Genomic DNA, 26,322 nt, shown 5'->3' with positions numbered 1-26,322 from the left:
ATGAACTGTATTGCTGACCAAGTGAACTGGGGTGAAAGTTGCTCAAGGAATCACATGTCTTATTTCTTGAGCATCAACAATACACTACATGCTAAGATATGACAAGCAAATAAAAGGTACTGCTGAGATTTGAACTCAGGATCTCCTGTTTACGAGACAGGCACTTTAACCAACTAAGCCACAGCACCATATAGAAGCCCCTGTTTAATATTAAAAAAAATATATGTAAAGTATAATTTTTGGTAAAAATATTTGAAATGCTTTTTGAGACATGTATTTTATCAAAGTTTAAAATGGTTGGCAATTTTGAATGAATAAGTGACTAAATAAATATGCTTTTATTCTCTCCTTTCTTTTGTGAAATACAGGCCCTTATTTCTTACAATATATTGCCAAGTGACTTTCTAGTATACTATTTTGTAGCAGTTATTATGGATTTCTCTTTAAAGGAATCCTACATGAGAATTAGTGCCAGTATTTTCTGATGCTCACATAGTAAAAACATGAAGTAAAATTAAAAAGTATCTTAAAAAGATAGAACAATTTTTAGCATTTTATCTTTAAGCTTTTTCAAGAAAAGCAAAGCAGTTTTGGAAACACTTTGTTAACACAATTTTGGATGTTATGGAACTAAATATTGTTTAATTTTCAATTGTTCTCACAGCTGTTATGATAAAAATTACTCTCTCTCTATTTATCTAAGAAAATGTACTTGTAACTGACATTTTATAAACTTCCCTGCATGATTCTCCTTTGACTGCACACGATATTAATCATGGAGCTTGCTCAGGCATAATAAATGCTATTTTCTGGAAATTTCTGATGTTTACCTTAGCATCAGTTTATTTAAAAAAAAAATAGCTTATACTCAAGAATGGGAATATAGCAATATTTTGTGTTTTTCTGATATGGACATTTTCTAGAAATGTAGTACATTGTTCATCAAGTAAGCCTGGGTGAAAGCTACTACAGTTGTCATGTCCCATATTGTAATGAATCAACAACAAACTACATACTTAGTAGATGAAAATGAATCAAACAAAGGCACTGCTGAGATTTGAACTCAGGATCTCCTGTTTACTAGACAGGCGCTTTAACCAACTAAGCCACAGCACCACACGGAAAGAAGCATTTTTTACTTGCTATTTTATGGAAATATCTGATGTTTACTTTAGCATCATTTTAATGCTAAAATATAGCTTATATTCAAGAAAGGAAATATTGCATTATTTTGTGTTTGTCAGATGTAGACTTTATCTAGAAACATAGAACATTGTCCACCATGTAAGCCAGAAAGAAGACTGCTAAAGTTTTCACATCTCATATTATCATGAATCAACAACAAACTACATAATAAGGTGATGAAAATTAACCAAACAAAAGTCACTGCCAAGATTCGATTGCAGGATCTCCTGTATACTAGACAGGCGTGTTAACCAGCTAAGCCACAGCACCACCTGCTCCAAAGTGTCATATAATGAAAAATTATATATCTCATGTATGTTTTATGGTAACATTTTTTGAGATCCTTAAAAAGGCCGATGCTTAATCGATTCTTTAAAAGGTAAAAATAAAGAAAAAAAATACAGTATATGTTTTCTTCTCTACATTCATTTAAAAATTATAGGACTGTTTTTCTTAAAATGGTTTGGCAAAGTCACTCTCTTATATTAATTTTTTGTAGCAGTTATTATAGCATTCTCTTTAAAAGCATCCTACAATGGATTAATGTTTGCTTTTTTATGATACACAAACAGAAAAAATAAACTTGTAATTCAAATGAAGATCTCTATCTTCTAAATATAGATCTAATGTTAGCTTTTTTTCTTGAAGCTTGTTCAAGAGACTTGAAGCTTTTTTTTCTGGAAATACTTTCCTAACAGAATTTTGCAAATGTTATGGAACTAAATATTGATTCATTTTTAAATAATTCTCCTAGCCTCTAGGACTAAAATTACTCTTTCCCAAATTATCTTGGTAAACATACTTTGCTTTAGATATTTTCACACTTCCTATGGACTTCTCCTTTTACTAAACTCCATTATTATTCTGGAGGTTGTTTAAACAGAATGCAAAGTATTCTCTAGAAAACTCTCATGTCTAACAGCATACATTTAATTCAACTGTATGGCTTATATCAAAACAGGAACATGTTTTATTGTCTTCTAATATGGACTGCATCTAGAAATGAACTGTATTGCTGACCAAGTGAACTGGGGTGAAAGTTGCTCAAGGAATCACATGTCTTATTTCTTGAGCATCAACAATACACTACATGCTAAGATATGACAAGCAAATAAAAGGTACTGCTGAGATTTGAACACAGGATCTCCTGTTTATGAGACAGGCACTTTAACCAACTAGGCCACAGCACCATATAAAAGCCCCTGTTTAATATTGAAAAACAATATATGTAAAGTAAAATTTTTGGTAAAAATATCTGAAATGCTTTTTGAGACATGTATTTTATCAAAGTTTAAAACGGTTGGCAATTTTGAATGAATAAGTGACTAAATAAATATATTTTTATTCTCTCCTTTCTTTTGTGAAATACAGGCCCTTATTTCTTACAATGTATTGCCAAGTGACTTTCTAGTATACTATTTTGTAGCAGTTATTATGGATTTCTCTTTAAAGGAATCCTACATGAGAATTAGTGCCAGTATTTTCTGATGCTCACATAGTAAAAACATGAAGTAAAATTAAAAAGTATCTTAAAAAGATAGAACAATTTTTAGCATTTTATCTTTAAGCTTTTTCAAGAAAAGCAAAGCAGTTTTGGAAACACTTTGTTAACACAATTTTGGATGTTATGGAACTAAATATTGTTTAATTTTCAATTGTTCTCCCAGCTGTTATGATAAAAATTACTCTCTCTCTATTTATCTTAGAAAATGTACTTGTAACTGACATTTTATAAACTTCCCTGCATGATTCTCCTTTGACTGCACACGATATTAATCATGGAGCTTGCTCAAGCATAATAAATGCTATTTTCTGGAAATTTCTGATGTTTACCTTAGCATCAGTTTATTTAAAAAAAAAATAGCTTATACTCAAGAATGGGAATATAGCATTATTTTGTGTTATTCTGATATGGACTTTTTCTAGAAATGTAGTACATTGTTCATCAAGTAAGCCTGGGTGAAAGCTACTACAGTTGTCACATCTCATATTGTAATAAATCAACAACAAACTACATACTTAGTAGATGAAAATGGATCAAACAAAGGCACTGCTGAGATTTGAACTCAGGAGCTCCTGTTTACTAGACAGGCGCTTTAACCAACTAAGCCACAGCACCACATGGAAAGAAGCATTTTTTACTTGCTATTTTATGGAAATATCTGATGTTTACTTTAGCATCATTTTAATGCTAAAATATAGCTTATATTCAAGAAAGGAAATATTGCATTATTTTGTGTTTGTCAGATGTAGACTTTATCTAGAAACATAGAACATTGTCCACCAAGTAAGCCAGGAAGAAGACTGCTAAAGTTTTCACATCTCATATTATCATGAATCAACAACAAACTACATAATAAGGTGATGAAAATTAACCAATCAAAAGTCACTGCCAAGATTCGATTGCAGGATCTCCTGTATACTAGACAGGCGTGTTAACCAGCTAAGCCACAGCACCACCTGCTCCAAAGTGTCATATAATGAAAGATTATATATCTCATGTATGTTTTATGGTAACATTTTTTGAGATCCTTAAAAAGGCCGATGCTTAATCGATTCTTTAAAAGGTAAAAATAAAGAAAAAAAATACAGTATATGTTTTCTTCTCTACATTCATTTAAAAATTATAGGACTGTTTTTCTTAAAATGGTTTGGCAAAGTCACTCTCTTATATTAATTTTTTGTAGCAGTTATTATATCATTCTCTTTAAAAGCATCCTACAATGGATTAATGTTTGCTTTTTATGATACACAAAAAGAAAAAATAAACTTGTAATTCAAATGAAGATCTCTATCTTCTAAATATAGATCTAATGTTAGCTTTTTTTCTTGAAGCTTGTTCAAGAGACTTGAAGCTTTTTTTTCTGGAAATACTTTCCTAACAGAATTTTGCAAATGTTATGGAACTAAATATTGATTCATTTTTAAATAATTCTCCTAGCCTCTAGGACTAAAATTACTCTTTCCCAAATTATCTTGGTAAACATACTTTGCTTTAGATATTTTCACACTTCCTATGGACTTCTCCTTTTACTAAACTCCATTATTATTCTGGAGGTTGTTTAAACAGAATGCAAAGTATTCTCTAGAAAACTCTCATGTCTAACAGCATACATTTAATTCAACTGTATGGCTTATATCAAAACAGGAACATGTTTTATTGTCTTCTAATATGGACTGCATCTAGAAATGAACTGTATTGCTGACCAAGTGAACTGGGGTGAAAGTTGCTCAAGGAATCACATGTCTTATTTCTTGAGCATCAACAATACACTACATGCTAAGATATGACAAGCAAATAAAAGGTACTGCTGAGATTTGAACTCAGGATCTCCTGTTTACGAGACAGGCACTTTAACCAACTAAGCCACAGCCCCATATAGAAGCCCCTGTTTAATATTAAAAAAAATATATGTAAAGTATAATTTTTGGTAAAAATATTTGAAATGCTTTTTGAGACATGTATTTTATCAAAGTTTAAAATGGTTGGCAATTTTGAATGAATAAGTGACTAAATAAATATGCTTTTATTCTCTCCTTTCTTTTGTGAAATACAGGCCCTTATTTCTTACAATATATTGCCAAGTGACTTTCTAGTATACTATTTTGTAGCAGTTATTATGGATTTCTCTTTAAAGGAATCCTACATGAGAATTAGTGCCAGTATTTTCTGATGCTCACATAGTAAAAACATGAAGTAAAATTAAAAAGTATCTTAAAAAGATAGAACAATTTTTAGCATTTTATCTTTAAGCTTTTTCAAGAAAAGCAAAGCAGTTTTGGAAACACTTTGTTAACACAATTTTGGATGTTATGGAACTAAATATTGTTTAATTTTCAATTGTTCTCCCAGCTGTTATGATAAAAATTACTCTCTCTCTATTTATCTAAGAAAATGTACTTGTAACTGACATTTTATAAACTTCCCTGCATGATTCTCCATTGACTGCACACGATATTAATCATGGAGCTTGCTCAAGCATAATAAATGCTATTTTCTGGAAATTTCTGATGTTTGCCTTAGCATCAGTTTATTTAAAAAAAAATAGCTTATACTCAAGAATGGGAATATAGCATTATTTTGTGTTTTTCTGATATGGACATTTTCTAGAAATGTAGTACATTGTTCATCAAGTAAGCCTGGGTGAAAGCTACTACAGTTGTCACGTCTCATATTGTAATGAATCAACAACAAACTACATACTTAGTAGATGAAAATGAATCAAACAAAGGCACTGCTGAGATTTGAACTCAGGATCTCCTGTTTACTAGACAGGCGCTTTAACCAACTAAGCCACAGCACCACATGGAAGGAAGCTTTTCTACATGCTATTTTATAGAAATATCTGATGTTTACCTTAGCATCATTTTATTGCTAAAATATAGCTTATATGCAAGAAAGGAAATATTGCATTATTTTGTGTTTGTCAGATGTAGGCTTTATCTAGAAACATAGAACATTGTCCACCAAGTAAGCCAGAAAGAAGACTGCTAAAGTTTTCACATCTCATATTGTCATGAATCAACAACAAACTACATAATAAGGTGATGAAAATTAACCAAACAAAAGTCACTGCCAAGATTCGATTGCAGGATCTCCTGTATACTAGACAGGTGTGTTAACCAGCTAAGCCACAGCACCACCTGCTCCAAAGAGTCATATAATGAAAAATTATATATCTCATGTATGTTTTATGGTAACATTTTTTGAGATCCTTAAAAAGGCCGATGCTTAATCGATTCTTTAAAAGGTAAAAATAAAGAAAAAAAATACAGTATATATTTTCTTCTCTACATTCATTTAAAAATTATAGGACTGTTTTTCTTAAAATGGTTTGGCAAAGTCACTCTCTTATATTATTTTTTTGTAGCAGTTATTATAGCATTCTCTTTAAAAGCATCCTACAATGGATTAATGTTTGCTTTTTTATGATACACAAACAGAAAAAATAAACTTGTAATTCAAATGAAGATCTCTATCTTCTAAATATAGATCTAATGTTAGCTTTTTTTCTTGAAGCTTGTTCAAGAGACTTGAAGCTTTTTTTTCTGGAAATACTTTCCTAACAGAATTTTGCAAATGTTATGGAACTAAATATTGATTCATTTTTAAATAATTCTCCTAGCCTCTAGGACTAAAATTACTCTTTCCCAAATTATCTTGGTAAACATACTTTGCTTTAGATATTTTCACACTTCCTATGGACTTCTCCTTTTACTAAACTCCATTATTATTCTGGAGGTTGTTTAAACAGAATGCAAAGTATTCTCTAGAAAACTCTCATGTCTAACAGCATACATTTAATTCCACTGTATGGCTTATATCAAAACAGGAACATGTTTTATTGTCTTCTAATATGGACTGCATCTAGAAATGAACTGTATTGCTGACCAAGTGAACTGGGGTGAAAGTTGCTAATGGAATCACGTCTTATTTCTTGAGCATCAACAATACACTACATGCTAAGATATGACAAGCAAATAAAAGGTACTGCTGAGATTTGAACTCAGGATCTCTTGTTTACAAGACAGGCACTTTAACCAACTAAGCCACAGCACCATATAGAAGCCCCTGTTTAATATTGAAAAACAATATATGTAAAGTAAAATTTTTGGTAAAAATATTTGAAATGCTTTTTGAGACATGTATTTTATCAAAGTTTAAAACGGTTGGCAATTTTGAATGAATAAGTGACTAAATAAATATGTTTTTATTCTCTCCTTTCTTTTGTGAAATACAGGCCCTTATTTCTTACAATGTATTGCCAAGTGACTTTCTAGTATACTATTTTGTAGCAGTTATTAAGGATTTCTCTTTAAAGGAATCCTACATGAGAATTAGTGCCAGTATTTTCTGATGCTCACATAGTAAAAACATGAAGTAAAATTAAAAAGTATCTTAAAAAGATAGAACAATTTTTAGCATTTTATCTTTAAGCTTTTTCAAGAAAAGCAAAGCAGTTTTGGAAACACTTTGTTAACACAATTTTGGATGTTATGGAACTAAATATTGTTTAATTTTCAATTTTTCTCCCAGCTGTTATGATAAAAATTACTCTCTCTCTATTTATCTTAGAAAATGTACTTGTAACTGACATTTTATAAACTTCCCTGCATGATTCTCCTTTGACTGCACACGATATTAATCATGGAGCTTGCTCAAGCATAATAAATGCTATTTTCTGGAAATTTCTGATGTTTACCTTAGCATCAGTTTATTTAAAAAAAAAATAGCTTATACTCAAGAAAGGGAATATAGCATTATTTTGTGTTTTTCTGATATGGACATTTTCTAGAAATGTAGTACATTGTTCATCAAGTAAGCCTGGGTGAAAGCTACTACAGTTGTCACGTCTCATATTGTAATGAATCAACAACAAACTACATACTTAGTAGATGAAAATGAATCAAACAAAGGCACTGCTGAGATTTGAACTCAGGATCTCCTGTTTACTAGACAGGCGCTTTAACCAACTAAGCCACAGCACCACATGGAAAGATGCTTTTTTACTTGCTATTTTATGGAAATATCTGATGTTTACCTTAGCATCATTTTAATGCTAAATATAGCTTATATTCAAGAAAGGAAATATTGCATTATTTTGTGTTTGTCAGATGCAGACTTTATCTAGAATCATAGAACATTGTCCACCTAGTAAGCCAGAAAGAAGACTGCTAAAGTTTTCACATCTCATGTTATCTTGAATCAACAACAAACTACATAATAAGGTGATGAAAATTAACCAAACAAAAGTCACTGCCAAGATTCGATTGCAGGATCTCCTGTATACTAGACAGGTGTGTTAACCAGCTAAGCCACAGCACCACCTGCTCCAAAGTGTCATATAATGAAAAATGATATATCTCATGTATGTTTTATGGTAACATTTTTTGAGATCCTTAAAAAGGCCGATGCTTAATCGATTCTTTAAAAGGTAAAAATAAAGAAAAAAAATACAGTATATGTTTTCTTCTCTACATTCATTTAAAAATTATAGGACTGTTTTTCTTAAAATGGTTTGGCAAAGTCACTCTCTTATATTATTTTTTTGTAGCAGTTATTATAAAATTCTCTTTAAAAGCATCCTACAATGGATTAATGTTTGCTTTTTTATGATACACAAACAGAAAAAATAAACTTGTAATTCAAATGAAGATCTCTATCTTCTAAATATAGATCTAATGTTAGCTTTTTTTCTTGAAGCTTGTTCAAGAGACATGAAGCTTTTTTTTCTGGAAATACTTTCCTAACAGAATTTTGCAAATGTTATGGAACTAAATATTGATTCATTTTTAAATAATTCTCCTAGCCTCTAGGACTAAAATTACTCTTTCCCAAATTATCTTGGTAAACATACTTTGCTTTAGATATTTTCACACTTCCTATGGACTTCTCCTTTTACTAAACTCCATTATTATTCTGGAGGTTGTTTAAACAGAATGCAAAGTATTCTCTAGAAAACTCTCATGTCTAACAGCATACATTTAATTCAACTGTATGGCTTATATCAAAACAGGAACATGTTTTATTGTCTTCTAATATGGACTGCATCTAGAAATGAACTGTATTGCTGACCAAGTGAACTGGGGTGAAAGTTGCTCAAGGAATCACATGTCTTATTTCTTGAGCATCAACAATACACTACATGCTAAGATATGACAAGCAAATAAAAGGTACTGCTGAGATTTGAACTCAGGATCTCCTGTTTACAAGACAGGCACTTTAACCAACTAAGCCACAGCACCATATAGAAGCCCCTGTTTAATATTAAAAAAAATATATGTAAAGTATAATTTTTGGTAAAAATATTTGAAATGCTTTTTGAGACATGTATTTTATCAAAGTTTAAAATGGTTGGCAATTTTGAATGAATAAGTGACTAAATAAATATGCTTTTATTCTCTCCTTTCTTTTGTGAAATACAGGCCCTTATTTCTTACAATATATTGCCAAGTGACTTTCTAGTATACTATTTTGTAGCAGTTATTATGGATTTCTCTTTAAAGGAATCCTACATGAGAATTAGTGCCAGTATTTTCTGATGCTCACATAGTAAAAACATGAAGTAAAATTAAAAAGTATCTTAAAAAGATAGAACAATTTTTAGCATTTTATCTTTAAGCTTTTTCAAGAAAAGCAAAGCAGTTTTGGAAACACTTTGTTAACACAATTTTGGATGTTATGGAACTAAATATTGTTTAATTTTCAATTGTTCTCCCAGCTGTTATGATAAAAATTACTCTCTCTCTATTTATCTAAGAAAATGTACTTGTAACTGACATTTTATAAACTTCCCTGCATGATTCTCCATTGACTGCACACGATATTAATCATGGAGCTTGCTCAAGCATAATAAATGCTATTTTCTGGAAATTTCTGATGTTTGCCTTAGCATCAGTTTATTTAAAAAAAAATAGCTTATACTCAAGAATGGGAATATAGCATTATTTTGTGTTTTTCTGATATGGACATTTTCTAGAAATGTAGTACATTGTTCATCAAGTAAGCCTGGGTGAAAGCTACTACAGTTGTCACGTCTCATATTGTAATGAATCAACAACAAACTACATACTTAGTAGATGAAAATGAATCAAACAAAGGCACTGCTGAGATTTGAACTCAGGATCTCCTGTTTACTAGACAGGCGCTTTAACCATCTAAGCCACAGCACCACATGGAAGGAAGCTTTTCTACATGCTATTTTATGGAAATATCTGATGTTTACCTTAGCATCATTTTATTGCTAAAATATAGCTTATATGCAAGAAAGGAAATATTGCATTATTTTGTGTTTGTCAGATGTAGGCTTTATCTAGAAACATAGAACATTGTCCACCAAGTAAGCCAGAAAGAAGACTGCTAAAGTTTTCACATCTCATATTGTCATGAATCAACAACAAACTACATAATAAGGTGATGAAAATTAACCAAACAAAAGTCACTGCCAAGATTCGATTGCAGGATCTCCTGTATACTAGACAGGCGTGTTAACCAGCTAAGCCACAGCACCACCTGCTCCAAAGAGTCATATAATGAAAAATTATATATCTCATGTATGTTTTATGGTAACATTTTTTGAGATCCTTAAAAAGGCCGATGCTTAATCGATTCTTTAAAAGGTAAAAATAAAGAAAAAAAATACAGTATATATTTTCTTCTCTACATTCATTTAAAAATTATAGGACTGTTTTTCTTAAAATGGTTTGGCAAAGTCACTCTCTTATATTATTTTTTTGTAGCAGTTATTATAGCATTCTCTTTAAAAGCATCCTACAATGGATTAATGTTTGCTTTTTTATGATACACAAACAGAAAAAATAAACTTGTAATTCAAATGAAGATCTCTATCTTCTAAATATAGATCTAATGTTAGCTTTTTTTCTTGAAGCTTGTTCAAGAGACTTGAAGCTTTTTTTTCTGGAAATACTTTCCTAACAGAATTTTGCAAATGTTATGGAACTAAATATTGATTCATTTTTAAATAATTCTCCTAGCCTCTAGGACTAAAATTACTCTTTCCCAAATTATCTTGGTAAACATACTTTGCTTTAGATATTTTCACACTTCCTATGGACTTCTCCTTTTACTAAACTCCATTACTATTCTGGAGGTTGTTTAAACAGAATGCAAAGTATTCTCTAGAAAACTCTCATGTCTAACAGCATACATTTAATTCCACTGTATGGCTTATATCAAAACAGGAACATGTTTTATTGTCTTCTAATATGGACTGCATCTAGAAATGAACTGTATTGCTGACCAAGTGAACTGGGGTGAAAGTTGCTAATGGAATCACGTCTTATTTCTTGAGCATCAACAATACACTACATGCTAAGATATGACAAGCAAATAAAAGGTACTGCTGAGATTTGAACTCAGGATCTCTTGTTTACAAGACAGGCACTTTAACCAACTAAGCCACAGCACCATATAGAAGCCCCCGTTTAATATTGAAAAACAATATATGTAAAGTAAAATTTTTGGTAAAAATATTTGAAATGCTTTTTGAGACATGTATTTTATCAAAGTTTAAAACGGTTGGCAATTTTGAATGAATAAGTGACTAAATAAATATGTTTTTATTCTCTCCTTTCTTTTGTGAAATACAGGCCCTTATTTCTTACAATGTATTGCCAAGTGACTTTCTAGTATACTATTTTGTAGCAGTTATTAAGGATTTCTCTTTAAAGGAATCCTACATGAGAATTAGTGCCAGTATTTTCTGATGCTCACATAGTAAAAACATGAAGTAAAATTAAAATGTATCTTAAAAAGATAGAACAATTTTTAGCATTTTATCTTTAAGCTTTTTCAAGAAAAGCAAAGCAGTTTTGGAAACACTTTGTTAACACAATTTTGGATGTTATGGAACTAAATATTGTTTAATTTTCAATTTTTCTCCCAGCTGTTATGATAAAAATTACTCTCTCTCTATTTATCTTAGAAAATGTACTTGTAACTGACATTTTATAAACTTCCCTGCATGATTCTCCTTTGACTGCACACGATATTAATCATGGAGCTTGCTCAAGCATAATAAATGCTATTTTCTGGAAATTTCTGATGTTTACCTTAGCATCAGTTTATTTAAAAAAAAAATAGCTTATACTCAAGAAAGGGAATATAGCATTATTTTGTGTTTTTCTGATATGGACATTTTCTAGAAATGTAGTACATTGTTCATCAAGTAAGCCTGGGTGAAAGCTACTACAGTTGTCACGTCTCATATTGTAATGAATCAACAACAAACTACATACTTAGTAGATGAAAATGAATCAAACAAAGGCACTGCTGAGATTTGAACTCAGGATCTCCTGTTTACTAGACAGGCGCTTTAACCAACTAAGCCACAGCACCACATGGAAAGATGCTTTTTTACTTGCTATTTTATGGAAATATCTGATGTTTACCTTAGCATCATTTTAATGCTAAAATATAGCTTATATTCAAGAAAGGAAATATTGCATTATTTTGTGTTTGTCAGATGCAGACTTTATCTAGAAACATAGAACATTGTCCACCTAGTAAGCCAGAAAGAAGACTGCTAAAGTTTTCACATCTCATGTTATCTTGAATCAACAACAAACTACATAATAAGGTGATGAAAATTAACCAAACAAAAGTCACTGCCAAGATTCGATTGCAGGATCTCCTGTATACTAGACAGGTGTGTTAACCAGCTAAGCCACAGCACCACCTGCTCCAAAGTGTCATATAATGAAAAATGATATATCTCATGTATGTTTTATGGTAACATTTTTTGAGATCCTTAAAAAGGCCGATGCTTAATCGATTCTTTAAAAGGTAAAAATAAAGAAAAAAAATACAGTATATGTTTTCTTCTCTACATTCATTTAAAAATTATAGGACTGTTTTTCTTAAAATGGTTTGGCAAAGTCACTCTCTTATATTATTTTTTTGTAGCAGTTATTATAAAATTCTCTTTAAAAGCATCCTACAATGGATTAATGTTTGCTTTTTTATGATACACAAACAGAAAAAATAAACTTGTAATTCAAATGAAGATCTCTATCTTCTAAATATAGATCTAATGTTAGCTTTTTTTCTTGAAGCTTGTTCAAGAGACATGAAGCTTTTTTTTCTGGAAATACTTTCCTAACAGAATTTTGCAAATGTTATGGAACTAAATATTGATTCATTTTTAAATAATTCTCCTAGTCTCTAGGACTAAAATTACTCTTTCCCAAATTATCTTGGTAAACATACTTTGTTTTAGATATTTTCACACTTCCTATGGACTTCTCCTTTTACTAAACTCCATTATTATTCTGGAGGTTGTTTAAACAGAATGCAAAGTATTCTCTAGAAAACTCTCATGTCTAACAGCATACATTTAATTCCACTGTATGGCTTATATCAAAACAGGAACATGTTTTATTGTCTTCTAATATGGACTGCATCTAGAAATGAACTGTATTGCTGACCAAGTAAACTGGGGTGAAAGTTGCTCAAGGAATCACATGTCTTATTTCTTGAGCATCAACAATACACTACATGCTAAGATATGACAAGCAAATAAAAGGTACTGCTGAGATTTGAACTCAGGATCTCCTGTTTACGAGACAGGCACTTTAACCAACTAGGCCACAGCACCATATAAAAGCCCCTGTTTAATATTGAAAAACAATATATGTAAAGTATAATTTTTGGTAAAAATATTTGAAATGCTTTTTGAGAAATGTATTTTATCAAAGTTTAAAATGGTTGGCAATTTTGAATGAATAAGTGACTAAATAAATATGTTTTTATTCTCTCCTTTCTTTTGTGAAATACAGGCCCTTATTTCTTACAATATATTGCCAAGTGACTTTCTAGTATACTATTTTGTAGCAGTTATTATGGATTTCTCTTTAAAGGAATCCTACATGAGAATTAGTGCCAGTATTTTCTGATGCTCACATAGTAAAAACATGAAGTAAAATTAAAAAGTATCTTAAAAAGATAGAACAATTTTTAGCATTTTATCTTTAAGCTTTTTCAAGAAAAGCAAAGCAGTTTTGGAAACACTTTGTTAACACAATTTTGGATGTTATGGAACTAAATATTGTTTAAATTTCAATTGTTCTCCCAGCTGTTATGATAAAAATTACTCTCTCTCTATTTATCTTAGAAAATGTACTTGTAACTGACATTTTATAAACTTCCCTGCATGATTCTCCTTTGACTGCACACGATATTAATCATGGAGCTTGCTCAAGCATAATAAATGCTATTTTCTGGAAATTTCTGATGTTTGCCTTAGCATCAGTTTATTTAAAAAAAAATAGCTTATACTCAAGAATGGGAATATAGCATTATTTTGTGTTTTTCTGATATGGACATTTTCTAGAAATGTAGTACATTGTTCATCAAGTAAGCCTGGGTGAAAGCTACTACAGTTGTCACGTCTCATATTGTAATGAATCAACAACAAACTACATACTTAGTAGATGAAAATGAATCAAACAAAGGCACTGCTGAGATTTGAACTCAGGATCTCCTGTTTACTAGACAGGCGCTTTAACCAACTAAGCCACAGCACCACATGGAAGGAAGCTTTTCTACATGCTATTTTATGGAAATATCTGATGTTTACCTTAGCATCATTTTATTGCTAAAATATAGCTTATATGCAAGAAAGGAAATATTGCATTATTTTGTGTTTGTCAGATGTAGGCTTTATCTAGAAACATAGAACATTGTCCACCAAGTAAGCCAGAAAGAAGACTGCTAAAGTTTTCACATCTCATATTGTCATGAATCAACAACAAACTACATAATAAGGTGATGAAAATGAACCAAACAAAAGTCACTGCCAAGATTCGATTGCAGGATCTCCTGTATACTAGACAGGCGTGTTAACCAGCTAAGCCACAGCACCACCTGCTCCAAAGAGTCATATAATGAAAAATTATATATCTCATGTATGTTTTATGGTAACATTTTTTGAGATCCTTAAAAAGGCCGATGCTTAATCGATTCTTTAAAAGGTAAAAATAAAGAAAAAAAATACAGTATATATTTTCTTCTCTACATTCATTTAAAAATTATAGGACTGTTTTTCTTAAAATGGTTTGGCAAAGTCACTCTCTTATATTATTTTTTTGTAGCAGTTATTATAGCATTCTCTTTAAAAGCATCCTACAATGGATTAATGTTTGCTTTTTTATGATACACAAACAGAAAAAATAAACTTGTAATTCAAATGAAGATCTCTATCTTCTAAATATAGATCTAATGTTAGCTTTTTTTCTTGAAGCTTGTTCAAGAGACTTGAAGCTTTTTTTTCTGGAAATACTTTCCTAACAGAATTTTGCAAATGTTATGGAACTAAATATTGATTCATTTTTAAATAATTCTCCTAGCCTCTAGGACTAAAATTACTCTTTCCCAAATTATCTTGGTAAACATACTTTGCTTTAGATATTTTCACACTTCCTATGGACTTCTCCTTTTACTAAACTCCATTATTATTCTGGAGGTTGTTTAAACAGAATGCAAAGTATTCTCTAGAAAACTCTCATGTCTAACAGCATACATTTAATTCCACTGTATGGCTTATATCAAAACAGGAACATGTTTTATTGTCTTCTAATATGGACTGCATCTAGAAATGAACTGTATTGCTGACCAAGTGAACTGGGGTGAAAGTTGCTAATGGAATCACGTCTTATTTCTTGAGCATCAACAATACACTACATGCTAAGATATGACAAGCAAATAAAAGGTACTGCTGAGATTTGAACTCAGGATCTCCTGTTTACAAGACAGGCACTTTAACCAACTAAGCCACAGCACCATATAGAAGCCCCTGTTTAATATTGAAAAACAATATATGTAAAGTATAATTTTTGGTAAAAATATTTGAAATGCTTTTTGAGAAATGTATTTTATCAAAGTTTAAAATGGTTGGCAATTTTGAATGAATAAGTGACTAAATAAATATGTTTTTATTCTCTCCTTTCTTTTGTGAAATACAGGCCCTTATTTCTTACAATATATTGCCAAGTGACTTTCTAGTATACTATTTTGTAGCAGTTATTATGGATTTCTCTTTAAAGGAATCCTACATGAGAATTAGTGCCAGTATTTTCTGATGCTCACATAGTAAAAACATGAAGTAAAATTAAAAAGTATCTTAAAAAGATAGAACAATTTTTAGCATTTTATCTTTAAGCTTTTTCAAGAAAAGCAAAGCAGTTTTGGAAACACTTTGTTAACACAATTTTGGATGTTATGGAACTAAATATTGTTTAAATTTCAATTGTTCTCCCAGCTGTTATGATAAAAATTACTCTCTCTCTATTTATCTTAGAAAATGTACTTGTAACTGACATTTTATAAACTTCCCTGCATGATTCTCCTTTGACTGCACACGATATTAATCATGGAGCTTGCTCAAGCATAATAAATGCTATTTTCTGGAAATTTCTGATGTTTGCCTTAGCATCAGTTTATTTAAAAAAAAATAGCTTATACTCAAGAATGGGAATATAGCATTATTTTGTGTTTTTCTGATATGGACATTTTCTAGAAATGTAGTACATTGTTCATCAAGTAAGCCTGGGTGAAAGCTACTACAGTTGTCACGTCTCATATTGTAATGAATCAACAACAAACTACATACTTAGTAGATGAAAATGAATCAAACAAAGGCACTGCTGAGATTTGAACTCAGGATCTCCTGTTTACTAGACAGGCGCTTTAACCAACTAAGCCACAGCACCACATGGAAGGAAGCTTTTCTACATGCTATTTTATGGAAATATCTGATGTTTACCTTAGCATCATTTTATTGCTAAAATATAGCTTATATGCAAGAAAGGAAATATTGCATTATTTTGTGTTTGTCAGATGTAGGCTTTATCTAGAAACATAGAACATTGTCCACCAAGTAAGCCAGAAAGAAGACTGCTAAAGTTTTCACATCTCATATTGTCATGAATCAACAACAAACTACATAATAAGGTGATGAAAATTAACCAAACAAAAGTCACTGCCAAGATTCGATTGCAGGATCTCCTGTATACTAGACAGGCGTGTTAACCAGCTAAGCCACAGCACCACCTGCTCCAAAGAGTCATATAATGAAAAATTATATATCTCATGTATGTTTTATGGTAACATTTTTTGAGATCCTTAAAAAGGCCGATGCTTAATCGATTCTTTAAAAGGTAAAAATAAAGAAAAAAAATACAGTATATATTTTCTTCTCTACATTCATTTAAAAATTATAGGACTGTTTTTCTTAAAATGGTTTGGCAAAGTCACTCTCTTATATTATTTTTTTGTAGCAGTTATTATAGCATTCTCTTTAAAAGCATCCTACAATGGATTAATGTTTGCTTTTTTATGATACACAAACAGAAAAAATAAACTTGTAATTCAAATGAAGATCTCTATCTTCTAAATATAGATCTAATGTTAGCTTTTTTTCTTGAAGCTTGTTCAAGAGACTTGAAGCTTTTTTTTCTGGAAATACTTTCCTAACAGAATTTTGCAAATGTTATGGAACTAAATATTGATTCATTTTTAAATAATTCTCCTAGCCTCTAGGACTAAAATTACTCTTTCCCAAATTATCTTGGTAAACATACTTTGCTTTAGATATTTTCACACTTCCTATGGACTTCTCCTTTTACTAAACTCCATTATTATTCTGGAGGTTGTTTAAACAGAATGCAAAGTATTCTCTAGAAAACTCTCATGTCTAACAGCATACATTTAATTCCACTGTATGGCTTATATCAAAACAGGAACATGTTTTATTGTCTTCTAATATGGACTGCATCTAGAAATGAACTGTATTGCTGACCAAGTGAACTGGGGTGAAAGTTGCTAATGGAATCACGTCTTATTTCTTGAGCATCAACAATACACTACATGCTAAGATATGACAAGCAAATAAAAGGTACTGCTGAGATTTGAACTCAGGATCTCCTGTTTACAAGACAGGCACTTTAACCAACTAAGCCACAGCACCATATAGAAGCCCCTGTTTAATATTGAAAAACAATATATGTAAAGTAAAATTTTTGGTAAAAATATTTGAAATGCTTTTTGAGACATGTATTTTATCAAAGTTTAAAACGGTTGGCAATTTTGAATGAATAAGTGACTAAATAAATATGTTTTTATTCTCTCCTTTCTTTTGTGAAATACAGGCCCTTATTTCTTACAATGTATTGCCAAGTGACTTTCTAGTATACTATTTTGTAGCAGTTATTAAGGATTTCTCTTTAAAGGAATCCTACATGAGAATTAGTGCCAGTATTTTCTGATGCTCACATAGTAAAAACATGAAGTAAAATTAAAAAGTATCTTAAAAAGATAGAACAATTTTTAGCATTTTATCTTTAAGCTTTTTCAAGAAAAGCAAAGCAGTTTTGGAAACACTTTGTTAACACAATTTTGGATGTTATGGAACTAAATATTGTTTAATTTTCAATTTTTCTCCCAGCTGTTATGATAAAAATTACTCTCTCTCTATTTATCTTAGAAAATGTACTTGTAACTGACATTTTATAAACTTCCCTGCATGATTCTCCTTTGACTGCACACGATATTAATCATGGAGCTTGCTCAAGCATAATAAATGCTATTTTCTGGAAATTTCTGATGTTTACCTTAGCATCAGTTTATTTAAAAAAAAAATAGCTTATACTCAAGAAAGGGAATATAGCATTATTTTGTGTTTTTCTGATATGGACATTTTCTAGAAATGTAGTACATTGTTCATCAAGTAAGCCTGGGTGAAAGCTACTACAGTTGTCACGTCTCATATTGTAATGAATCAACAACAAACTACATACTTAGTAGATGAAAATGAATCAAACAAAGGCACTGCTGAGATTTGAACTCAGGATCTCCTGTTTACTAGACAGGCGCTTTAACCAACTAAGCCACAGCACCACATGGAAAGATGCTTTTTTACTTGCTATTTTATGGAAATATCTGATGTTTACCTTAGCATCATTTTAATGCTAAAATATAGCTTATATTCAAGAAAGGAAATATTGCATTATTTTGTGTTTGTCAGATGCAGACTTTATCTAGAAACATAGAACATTGTCCACCTAGTAAGCCAGAAAGAAGACTGCTAAAGTTTTCACATCTCATGTTATCTTGAATCAACAACAAACTACATAATAAGGTGATGAAAATTAACCAAACAAAAGTCACTGCCAAGATTCGATTGCAGGATCTCCTGTATACTAGACAGGTGTGTTAACCAGCTAAGCCACAGCACCACCTGCTCCAAAGTGTCATATAATGAAAAATGATATATCTCATGTATGTTTTATGGTAACATTTTTTGAGATCCTTAAAAAGGCCGATGCTTAATCGATTCTTTAAAAGGTAAAAATAAAGAAAAAAAATACAGTATATGTTTTCTTCTCTACATTCATTTAAAAATTATAGGACTGTTTTTCTTAAAATGGTTTGGCAAAGTCACTCTCTTATATTATTTTTTTGTAGCAGTTATTATAAAATTCTCTTTAAAAGCATCCTACAATGGATTAATGTTTGCTTTTTTATGATACACAAACAGAAAAAATAAACTTGTAATTCAAATGAAGATCTCTATCTTCTAAATATAGATCTAATGTTAGCTTTTTTTCTTGAAGCTTGTTCAAGAGACATGAAGCTTTTTTTTCTGGAAATACTTTCCTAACAGAATTTTGCAAATGTTATGGAACTAAATATTGATTCATTTTTAAATAATTCTCCTAGTCTCTAGGACTAAAATTACTCTTTCCCAAATTATCTTGGTAAACATACTTTGTTTTAGATATTTTCACACTTCCTATGGACTTCTCCTTTTACTAAACTCCATTATTATTCTGGAGGTTGTTTAAACAGAATGCAAAGTATTCTCTAGAAAACTCTCATGTCTAACAGCATACATTTAATTCCACTGTATGGCTTATATCAAAACAGGAACATGTTTTATTGTCTTCTAATATGGACTGCATCTAGAAATGAACTGTATTGCTGACCAAGTAAACTGGGGTGAAAGTTGCTCAAGGAATCACATGTCTTATTTCTTGAGCATCAACAATACACTACATGCTAAGATATGACAAGCAAATAAAAGGTACTGCTGAGATTTGAACTCAGGATCTCCTGTTTACGAGACAGGCACTTTAACCAACTAGGCCACAGCACCATATAAAAGCCCCTGTTTAATATTGAAAAACAATATATGTAAAGTATAATTTTTGGTAAAAATATTTGAAATGCTTTTTGAGAAATGTATTTTATCAAAGTTTAAAATGGTTGGCAATTTTGAATGAATAAGTGACTAAATAAATATGTTTTTATTCTCTCCTTTCTTTTGTGAAATACAGGCCCTTATTTCTTACAATATATTGCCAAGTGACTTTCTAGTATACTATTTTGTAGCAGTTATTATGGATTTCTCTTTAAAGGAATCCTACATGAGAATTAGTGCCAGTATTTTCTGATGCTCACATAGTAAAAACATGAAGTAAAATTAAAAAGTATCTTAAAAAGATAGAACAATTTTAGCATTTTATCTTTAAGCTTTTTCAAGAAAAGCAAAGCAGTTTTGGAAACACTTTGTTAACACAATTTTGGATGTTATGGAACTAAATATTGTTTAAATTTCAATTGTTCTCCCAGCTGTTATGATAAAAATTACTCTCTCTCTATTTATCTTAGAAAATGTACTTGTAACTGACATTTTATAAACTTCCCTGCATGATTCTCCTTTGACTGCACACGATATTAATCATGGAGCTTGCTCAAGCATAATAAATGCTATTTTCTGGAAATTTCTGATGTTTACCTTAGCATCAGTTTATTTAAAAAAAAAATAGCTTATACTCAAGAAAGGGAATATAGCATTATTTTGTGTTTTTCTGATATGGACATTTTCTAGAAATGTAGTACATTGTTCATCAAGTAAGCCTGGGTGAAAGCTACTACAGTTGTCAAGTCTCATATTGTAATGAATCAACAACAAACTACATACTTAGTAGATGAAAAAGAATCAAACAAAGGCACTGCTGAGATTTGAACTCAGGATCTCCTGTTTACTAGACAGGCGCTTTAACCAACTAAGCCACAGCACCACATGGAAAGAAGCTTTTTTACTTGCTATTTTATGGAAATATCTGATGTTTACCTTAGCATCATTTTAATGCTAAAATATAGCTTATATTCAAGAAAGGAAATATTGCATTATTTTGTGTTTGTCAGATGCAGACTTTATCTAGAAACATAGAACATTGTCCACCAAGTAAGCCAGAAAGAAGACTGCTAAAGTTTTCACATCTCATATTATCTTGAATCAACAACAAACTACATAATAAGGTGATGAAAATTAACCAAACAAAAGTCACTGCCAACATTCGATTGCAGGATCTCCTGTATACTAGACAGGCGTGTTAACCAGCTAAGCCACAGCACCACCTGCTCCAAAGTGTCATATAATGAAAAATTATATATCTCATGTATGTTTTATGGTAACATTTTTTGAGATCCTTAAAAAGGCCGATGCTTAATCGATTCTTTAAAAGGTAAAAATAAAGAAAAAAAATACAGTATATGTTTTCTTCTCTACATTCATTTAAAAATTATAGGACTGTTTTTCTTAAAATGGTTTGGCAAAGTCACTCTCTTATATTATTTTTTTGTAGCAGTTATTATAGCATTCTCTTTAAAAGCATCCTACAATGGATTAATGTTTGCTTTTTTATGATACACAAACAGAAAAAATAAACTTGTAATTCAAATGAAGATCTCTATCTTCTAAATATAGATCTAATGTTAGCTTTTTTTCTTGAAGCTTGTTCAAGAGACATGAAGCTTTTTTTTCTGGAAATACTTTCCTAACAGAATTTTGCAAATGTTATGGAACTAAATATTGATTCATTTTTAAATAATTCTCCTAGTCTCTAGGACTAAAATTACTCTTTCCCAAATTATCTTGGTAAACATACTTTGCTTTAGATATTTCCACACTTCCTATGGACTTCTCCTTTTACTAAACTCCATTATTATTCTGGAGGTTGTTTAAACAGAATGCAAAGTGTTCTCTAGAAAACTCTCATGTCTAACATCATACATTTAATTCCACTGTATGGCTTATATCAAAACAGGAACATGTTTTATTGTCTTCTAATATGGACTGCATCTAGAAATGAACTGTATTGCTGACCAAGTGAACTGGGGTGAAAGTTGCTCAAGGAATCACATGTCTTATTTCTTGAGCATCAACAATACACTACATGCTAAGATATGACAAGCAAATAAAAGGTACTGCTGAGATTTGAACTCAGGATCTCCTGTTTACGAGACAGGCACTTTAACCAACTAAGCCACAGCACCATATAGAAGCCCCTGTTTAATATTAAAAAAAATATATGTAAAGTATAATTTTTGGTAAAAATATTTGAAATGCTTTTTGAGACATGTATTTTATCAAAGTTTAAAATGGTTGGCAATTTTGAATGAATAAGTGACTAAATAAATATGCTTTTATTCTCTCCTTTCTTTTGTGAAATACAGGCCCTTATTTCTTACAATATATTGCCAAGTGACTTTCTAGTATACTATTTTGTAGCAGTTATTATGGATTTCTCTTTAAAGGAATCCTACATGAGAATTAGTGCCAGTATTTTCTGATGCTCACATAGTAAAAACATGAAGTAAAATTAAAAAGTATCTTAAAAAGATAGAACAATTTTTAGCATTTTATCTTTAAGCTTTTTCAAGAAAAGCAAAGCAGTTTTGGAAACACTTTGTTAACACAATTTTGGATGTTATGGAACTAAATATTGTTTAATTTTCAATTGTTCTCCCAGCTGTTATGATAAAAATTACTCTCTCTCTATTTATCTAAGAAAATGTACTTGTAACTGACATTTTATAAACTTCCCTGCATGATTCTCCTTTGACTGCACACGATATTAATCATGGAGCTTGCTCAAGCATAATAAATGCTATTTTCTGGAAATTTCTGATGTTTACCTTAGCATCAGTTTATTTAAAAAAAAAATAGCTTATACTCAAGAATGGGAATATAGCAATATTTTGTGTTTTTCTGATATGGACATTTTCTAGAAATGTAGTACATTGTTCATCAAGTAAGCCTGGGTGAAAGCTACTACAGTTGTCATGTCCCATATTGTAATGAATCAACAACAAACTACATACTTAGTAGATGAAAATGAATCAAACAAAGGCACTGCTGAGATTTGAACTCAGGATCTCCTGTTTACTAGACAGGCGCTTTAACCAACTAAGCCAAAGCACCACATGGAAAGAAGATTTTCTACATGCTATTTTATGGAAATATCTGATGTTTACCTTAGCATCATTTTATTGCTAAAATATAGATTATATTCAAGAAAGGAAATATTGCATTATTTTGTGTTTGTCAGATGTAGACTTTATCTAGAAACATAGAACATTGTCCACCAAGTAAGCCAGAAAGAAGACTGCTAAAGTTTTCACATCTCATATTGTCATGAATCAACAACAAACTACATAATAAGGTGATGAAAATTAACCAAACAAAAGTCACTGCCAAGATTCGATTGCAGGATCTCCTGTATACTAGACAGGCATGTTAACCAGCTAAGCCACAGCACCACCTGCTCCAAAGTGTCATATAATGAAAAATTATATATCTCATGTATGTTTTATGGTAACATTTTTTGAGATCCTTAAAAAGGCCGATGCTTAATCGATTCTTTAAAAGGTAAAAATAAAGAAAAAAAATACAGTATATGTTTTCTTCTCTACATTCATTTAAAAATTATAGGACTGTTTTTCTTAAAATGGTTTGGCAAAGTCACTCTCTTATATTAATTTTTTGTAGCAGTTATTATAGCATTCTCTTTAAAAGCATCCTACAATGGATTAATGTTTGCTTTTTTATGATACACAAACAGAAAAAATAAACTTGTAATTCAAATGAAGATCTCTATCTTCTAAATATAGATCTAATGTTAGCTTTTTTTCTTGAAGCTTGTTCAAGAGACTTGAAGCTTTTTTTTCTGGAAATACTTTCCTAACAGAATTTTGCAAATGTTATGGAACTAAATATTGATTCATTTTTAAATAATTCTCCTAGCCTCTAGGACTAAAATTACTCTTTCCCAAATGATCTTGGTAAACATACTTTGCTTTAGATATTTTCACACTTCCTATGGACTTCTCCTTTTACTAAACTCCATTATTATTCTGGAGGTTGTTTAAACAGAATGCAAAGTATTCTCTAGAAAACTCTCATGTCTAACAGCAAACATTTAATTCAACTGTATGGCTTATATCAAAACAGGAACATGTTTTATTGTCTTCTAATATGGACTGCATCTAGAAATGAACTGTATTGCTGACCAAGTGAACTGGGGTGAAAGTTGCTCAAGGAATCACATGTCTTATTTCTTGAGCATCAACAATACACTACATGCTAAGATATGACAAGCAAATAAAAGGTACTGCTGAGATTTGAACACAGGATCTCCTGTTTACGAGACAGGCACTTTAACCAACTAGGCCACAGCACCATATAGAAGCCCCTGTTTAATATTGAAAAACAATATATGTAAAGTAAAATTTTTGGTAAAAATATTTGAAATGCTTTTTGAGACATGTATTTTATCAAAGTTTAAAACGGTTGGCAATTTTGAATGAATAAGTGACTAAATAAATATGTTTTTATTCTCTCCTTTCTTTTGTGAAATACAGGCCCTTATTTCTTACAATGTATTGCCAAGTGACATTCTATTATACTATTTTGTAGCAGTTATTATGGATTTCTCTTTAAAGGAATCCTACATGAGAATTAGTGCCAGTATTTTCTGATGCTCACATAGTAAAAACATGAAGTAAAATTAAAAAGTATCTTAAAAAGATAGAACAATTTTTAGCATTTTATCTTTAAGCTTTTTCAAGAAAAGCAAAGCAGTTTTGGAAACACTTTGTTAACACAATTTTGGATGTTATGGAACTAAATATTGTTTAATTTTCAATTGTTCTCCCAGCTGTTATGATAAAAATTACTCTCTCTATTTTTATCTTAGAAAATGTACTTGTAACTGACATTTTATAAACTTCCCTGCATGATTCTCCTTTGACTGCACACGATATTAATCATGGAGCTTGCTCAAGCATAATAAATGCTATTTTCTGGAAATTTCTGATGTTTACCTTAGCATCAGTTTATTTTAAAAAAAAATAGCTTATACTCAAGAATGGGAATATAGCATTATTTTGTGTTATTCTGATATGGACTTTTTCTAGAAATGTAGTACATTGTTCATCAAGTAAGCCTGGGTGAAAGCTACTACAGTTGTCACATCTCATATTGTAATAAATCAACAACAAACTACATACTTAGTAGATGAAAATGAATCAAACAAAGGCACTGCTGAGATTTGAACTCAGGATCTCCTGTTTACTAGACAGGCGCTTTAACCAACTAAGCCACAGCACCACATGGAAAGAAGCATTTTTTACTTGCTATTTTATGGAAATATCTGATGTTTACTTTAGCATCATTTTAATGCTAAAATATAGCTTATATTCAAGAAAGGAAATATTGCATTATTTTGTGTTTGTCAGATGTAGACTTTATCTAGAAACATAGAACATTGTCCACCAAGTAAGCCAGAAAGAAGACTGCTAAAGTTTTCACATCTCATATTATCATGAATCAACAACAAACTACATAATAAGGTGATGAAAATTAACCAAACAAAAGTCACTGCCAAGATTCGATTGCAGGATCTCCTGTATACTAGACAGGCGTGTTAACCAGCTAAGCCACAGCACCACCTTCTCCAAAGTGTCATATAATGAAAAATTATATATCTCATGTATGTTTTATGGTAACATTTTTTGAGATCCTTAAAAAGGCCGATGCTTAATCGATTCTTTAAAAGGTAAAAATAAAGAAAAAAAATACAGTATATGTTTTCTTCTCTACATTCATTTAAAAATTATAGGACTGTTTTTCTTAAAATGGTTTGGCAAAGTCACTCTCTTATATTAATTTTTTGTAGCAGTTATTATAGCATTCTCTTTAAAAGCATCCTACAATGGATTAATGTTTGCTTTTTTATGATACACAAACAGAAAAAATAAACTTGTAATTCAAATGAAGATCTCTATCTTCTAAATATAGATCTAATGTTAGCTTTTTTTCTTGAAGCTTGTTCAAGAGACTTGAAGCTTTTTTTTCTGGAAATACTTTCCTAACAGAATTTTGCAAATGTTATGGAACTAAATATTGATTCATTTTTAAATAATTCTCCTAGCCTCTAGGACTAAAATTACTCTTTCCCAAATTATCTTGGTAAACATACTTTGCTTTAGATATTTTCACACTTCCTATGGACTTCTCCTTTTACTAAACTCCATTATTATTCTGGAGGTTGTTTAAACAGAATGCAAAGTATTCTCTAGAAAACTCTCATGTCTAACAGCATACATTTAATTCAACTGTATGGCTTATATCAAAACAGGAACATGTTTTATTGTCTTCTAATATGGACTGCATCTAGAAATGAACTGTATTGCTGACCAAGTGAACTGGGGTGAAAGTTGCTCAAGGAATCACATGTCTTATTTCTTGAGCATCAACAATACACTACATGCTA

At 30.7% G+C, this 26,322-nt stretch overlaps 23 non-coding genes across 23 annotated transcripts; all 23 read right to left on the bottom strand.

Annotated features, from left to right (window-relative positions):
- Positions 1-114: 114 nt before the first annotated feature.
- TRNAT-CGU (transfer RNA threonine (anticodon CGU)) lies at positions 115-188 on the bottom strand. Its single transcript has one exon. It is a non-coding gene; the product is annotated as a tRNA-Thr (tRNA).
- An 854-nt stretch (positions 189-1,042) lies between these two features.
- On the bottom strand, positions 1,043-1,116 carry TRNAT-AGU (transfer RNA threonine (anticodon AGU)). The gene has a single exon. It is a non-coding gene; the product is annotated as a tRNA-Thr (tRNA).
- Positions 1,117-3,230: 2,114 nt separating this feature from the next.
- On the bottom strand, positions 3,231-3,304 carry TRNAT-AGU (transfer RNA threonine (anticodon AGU)). Its single transcript has one exon. It is a non-coding gene; the product is annotated as a tRNA-Thr (tRNA).
- Positions 3,305-4,488: 1,184 nt separating this feature from the next.
- TRNAT-CGU (transfer RNA threonine (anticodon CGU)) lies at positions 4,489-4,562 on the bottom strand. Its single transcript has one exon. It is a non-coding gene; the product is annotated as a tRNA-Thr (tRNA).
- Positions 4,563-5,415: 853 nt separating this feature from the next.
- On the bottom strand, positions 5,416-5,489 carry TRNAT-AGU (transfer RNA threonine (anticodon AGU)). Its single transcript has one exon. It is a non-coding gene; the product is annotated as a tRNA-Thr (tRNA).
- A 1,182-nt stretch (positions 5,490-6,671) lies between these two features.
- On the bottom strand, positions 6,672-6,745 carry TRNAT-UGU (transfer RNA threonine (anticodon UGU)). Its single transcript has one exon. It is a non-coding gene; the product is annotated as a tRNA-Thr (tRNA).
- An 855-nt stretch (positions 6,746-7,600) lies between these two features.
- TRNAT-AGU (transfer RNA threonine (anticodon AGU)) lies at positions 7,601-7,674 on the bottom strand. The gene has a single exon. It is a non-coding gene; the product is annotated as a tRNA-Thr (tRNA).
- A 1,183-nt stretch (positions 7,675-8,857) lies between these two features.
- Positions 8,858-8,931, bottom strand: TRNAT-UGU (transfer RNA threonine (anticodon UGU)). Its single transcript has one exon. It is a non-coding gene; the product is annotated as a tRNA-Thr (tRNA).
- An 853-nt stretch (positions 8,932-9,784) lies between these two features.
- On the bottom strand, positions 9,785-9,858 carry TRNAT-AGU (transfer RNA threonine (anticodon AGU)). Its single transcript has one exon. It is a non-coding gene; the product is annotated as a tRNA-Thr (tRNA).
- Positions 9,859-11,040: 1,182 nt separating this feature from the next.
- On the bottom strand, positions 11,041-11,114 carry TRNAT-UGU (transfer RNA threonine (anticodon UGU)). The gene has a single exon. It is a non-coding gene; the product is annotated as a tRNA-Thr (tRNA).
- An 855-nt stretch (positions 11,115-11,969) lies between these two features.
- TRNAT-AGU (transfer RNA threonine (anticodon AGU)) lies at positions 11,970-12,043 on the bottom strand. Its single transcript has one exon. It is a non-coding gene; the product is annotated as a tRNA-Thr (tRNA).
- A 1,184-nt stretch (positions 12,044-13,227) lies between these two features.
- TRNAT-CGU (transfer RNA threonine (anticodon CGU)) lies at positions 13,228-13,301 on the bottom strand. The gene has a single exon. It is a non-coding gene; the product is annotated as a tRNA-Thr (tRNA).
- An 854-nt stretch (positions 13,302-14,155) lies between these two features.
- TRNAT-AGU (transfer RNA threonine (anticodon AGU)) lies at positions 14,156-14,229 on the bottom strand. Its single transcript has one exon. It is a non-coding gene; the product is annotated as a tRNA-Thr (tRNA).
- Positions 14,230-15,411: 1,182 nt separating this feature from the next.
- On the bottom strand, positions 15,412-15,485 carry TRNAT-UGU (transfer RNA threonine (anticodon UGU)). Its single transcript has one exon. It is a non-coding gene; the product is annotated as a tRNA-Thr (tRNA).
- An 854-nt stretch (positions 15,486-16,339) lies between these two features.
- Positions 16,340-16,413, bottom strand: TRNAT-AGU (transfer RNA threonine (anticodon AGU)). Its single transcript has one exon. It is a non-coding gene; the product is annotated as a tRNA-Thr (tRNA).
- Positions 16,414-17,595: 1,182 nt separating this feature from the next.
- TRNAT-UGU (transfer RNA threonine (anticodon UGU)) lies at positions 17,596-17,669 on the bottom strand. The gene has a single exon. It is a non-coding gene; the product is annotated as a tRNA-Thr (tRNA).
- Positions 17,670-18,524: 855 nt separating this feature from the next.
- Positions 18,525-18,598, bottom strand: TRNAT-AGU (transfer RNA threonine (anticodon AGU)). Its single transcript has one exon. It is a non-coding gene; the product is annotated as a tRNA-Thr (tRNA).
- Positions 18,599-19,782: 1,184 nt separating this feature from the next.
- On the bottom strand, positions 19,783-19,856 carry TRNAT-CGU (transfer RNA threonine (anticodon CGU)). Its single transcript has one exon. It is a non-coding gene; the product is annotated as a tRNA-Thr (tRNA).
- An 854-nt stretch (positions 19,857-20,710) lies between these two features.
- TRNAT-AGU (transfer RNA threonine (anticodon AGU)) lies at positions 20,711-20,784 on the bottom strand. Its single transcript has one exon. It is a non-coding gene; the product is annotated as a tRNA-Thr (tRNA).
- Positions 20,785-21,968: 1,184 nt separating this feature from the next.
- TRNAT-CGU (transfer RNA threonine (anticodon CGU)) lies at positions 21,969-22,042 on the bottom strand. Its single transcript has one exon. It is a non-coding gene; the product is annotated as a tRNA-Thr (tRNA).
- An 854-nt stretch (positions 22,043-22,896) lies between these two features.
- Positions 22,897-22,970, bottom strand: TRNAT-AGU (transfer RNA threonine (anticodon AGU)). Its single transcript has one exon. It is a non-coding gene; the product is annotated as a tRNA-Thr (tRNA).
- A 1,184-nt stretch (positions 22,971-24,154) lies between these two features.
- On the bottom strand, positions 24,155-24,228 carry TRNAT-CGU (transfer RNA threonine (anticodon CGU)). Its single transcript has one exon. It is a non-coding gene; the product is annotated as a tRNA-Thr (tRNA).
- An 855-nt stretch (positions 24,229-25,083) lies between these two features.
- Positions 25,084-25,157, bottom strand: TRNAT-AGU (transfer RNA threonine (anticodon AGU)). Its single transcript has one exon. It is a non-coding gene; the product is annotated as a tRNA-Thr (tRNA).
- Positions 25,158-26,322: the final 1,165 nt, after the last annotated feature.

This window comes from Taudactylus pleione, unplaced genomic scaffold (genome assembly GCF_031769625.1).
Source record: "Taudactylus pleione unplaced genomic scaffold, aTauple2 ptg000100l, whole genome shotgun sequence".
Taxonomy (NCBI): domain Eukaryota; kingdom Metazoa; phylum Chordata; class Amphibia; order Anura; family Myobatrachidae; genus Taudactylus; species Taudactylus pleione.
Note: the sequence above shows the minus strand (reverse complement) of the source record. Positions and strands in the feature narration are given on the sequence as shown.